This window comes from Durio zibethinus, chromosome 15 (genome assembly GCF_047325235.1).
Source record: "Durio zibethinus cultivar Kanyao isolate XHJ-2024 chromosome 15, ASM4732523v1, whole genome shotgun sequence".
Classification (NCBI taxonomy): Eukaryota; Viridiplantae; Streptophyta; class Magnoliopsida; order Malvales; family Malvaceae; genus Durio; species Durio zibethinus.
In genome coordinates, this window is record NC_143176.1 from 10,017,531 (window position 1) to 10,020,000 (window position 2,470).

Genomic DNA, 2,470 nt, shown 5'->3' on the forward strand with positions numbered 1-2,470 from the left:
TAATTTAATCTCGATGACAAGAAAATTATTATTCAATGAATTCCTTTTATATCTCAATATTTTTTAGATTAATTAATGTAAATATTCAAATACTTTAAATGATATAAATTTTTATATATTTTATATTTTATTTATTTTTTATTCATTAATGTTTAAATCCTTGTATATTTTTTAATTGTACTCCTACAGTGAATCGGGGATTCGTACAAATTTATTTAGAATTGATCAAATTTAAATATTTAATAGCTCTAATTTAACTCATTCGTCCGAAAATAAAAAATTGTATTTTTTAGATTCTGGATGTTCTGTTTGCTTTGCTGTTCCTTTTTCCATTGGTTTAGACCCGGGACAACCATTAATAAAACCAACTGAAGGGTTATAATGCAAGGCTCATCGCGCCCTTTAACTCTCTTCATTTTAGCCTAATTTATTGGAAGCCGAATGACGCAGTTTAGGTACGAATTGAGCTTTCAGAGAGGTAATTTCAATGATTAATTTGAAAACCATTTTTTTTTAAATTGAAGTTTTTGTGCGACTTTATTGATGATATTGGTTTGGTTGTTGTAATAGCTTCTTGGTTTGCTCCATTTATGAGGAGGCTGCAGCGTTAGCTTCCTCCATAATAAACCAAAGAGGCCGCCTCAATCTATAATTGGTGATGAGTTTATAGTTGGCTGATGAGAATAAAAGGGATAAAATTATACAATTTGACCACCTAAAAAGCTGGATTCAGAATGGGATAACAAATTCAAAGCGGTATTAGTACAGAATATTATGTAAGATCCGAGAAGCACTTAGAACGCGTAAATCATAAGTATTTTGAATGAATAGAAGAAAGAAAAGATTACCCAGTAAGAAGAACTTGAACAGGGATTTCTTCAACTGAAACAAATAATGTTTTGAGCTCATTCAGAATCGTAGATGTCCTGCATAACATAGCATCATAATCATGAGGAAAAAAAGAAGCTATGACTCCCTGATGATTCTACTACAACTTTGCTCCCCCTCTTTCTTATTTTCTGAGGCTACAGATTTAATCATGTTTTACTATGACATTGCCATACTTGTTGAAGTCTCACTTGTGAATGGAAGTTGAAGATTTTACCGTTACCTGTATTATATAAAGTCTAGTTTCGGTTCTCCAGTCATCTTATTTTAACCAAGCACCCGGTGATAGATCCAAGATTTTTTTGTGGTGTCCATTTATATTATATAAAAAATTGTCAGTGGATTTACCAATTTTGTCGACGGAGAGAGTGTCAAAGGATAAATTCTAGGGGTGTCTAGAGAAAATTTTTTCTTCAAAATTTCAGCTACATTTGTTCACAAAAAACAATTTTTGAAAAACGATTTTTGAAAAATATTTGTATTTTTTGAATTGAAAGAAATTTTTTATTATTTGAATTAATTAATAAATTTAACTGATGGGTCACTCCCATCAGTTAAATTTATTGTTAGCTAATGACCTTTTATGCTTAACTAAGATTTTTTTTTTTTATCGAAATATGCTTGATATGGTAGTAAAACCCAAATTTTTTGTTGCCTTGTTTGTTTTTCATATTTGTTACCCCTTATTTATTGGCCCAGTCTTAGGCCCAATTTTTTAGCTGTTATCATTGGGCCTGCAAGAAAGCGGGAGTTTTAAAACCGTGTTATCTCACATTGGCTAAGTTTCATATTTATTATGGCCTTATATTCAAGTTATTTTGTTTATAGTTAGGTGTTATTTTAAGTCTTTATTAGGTTCCTAGTTCTTAAATCCATTTGTCTGTCATGTATTATTTCTTCCTTTGACGTGCAATCCATTTCATAAGGTGGACTGCTGATGTATTTGCAACTACAAGGAGGTTCTGTCTCATGTCATGCAATTTCACATCTGACATGCTTTGACCAATTTATTTTCTAGCATTTTGCTTGTCATGGTGTTGAATGTATTGCACCAACTTACTAAAGATACACGTATTATTCTAGGAATTTTTTTAGAAGATTACACTCCCTATATTCCACAAAGGTAAATCGTTTATCACAAGGCTCCTTGTCACATTTGCCTCAAGCAAAATATGAATCTCATTCTTCTGTGAAGGGGCCAAATGTGCCCGAGGGGACACCAAAAGGCTCAAAGAACAGTTGCCCGGTTAATGGAGAGACAATTCGATGCAGTCAACTTTGAAACTGTACAGACAGCCATATGGCTGTCTACGGTGGTTTCGTAATATCACATTGAGGTTCAGTAATTATCAGATGGTCATATCTAATGGGAAAATTTTGATTGGCTCTCTTATCCTTTTCATATATTTCATCTCTCGAAGGAAAGAAGTTTCTTTTCAGAGGTAAGATTGTCTTCTTGTTCTTTCATGGATGCATAGATGTTGATATCATTAATTCCTTTTTACCCTGAGGAACACAGATGATATTCAAATATCCGACTCATCCCAACTTTTGCAGCTCTGGATACGAAACATGCTTTACT

General features: G+C 32.4%; 1 pseudogene; it reads left to right on the forward strand.

Moving 5' to 3' along the window:
- Nucleotides 1-441: 441 nt before the first annotated feature.
- The window catches only part of LOC111301975 (protein APEM9-like), a 2,406-nt pseudogene continuing 377 nt past the window's right edge, over nucleotides 442-2,470 (forward strand).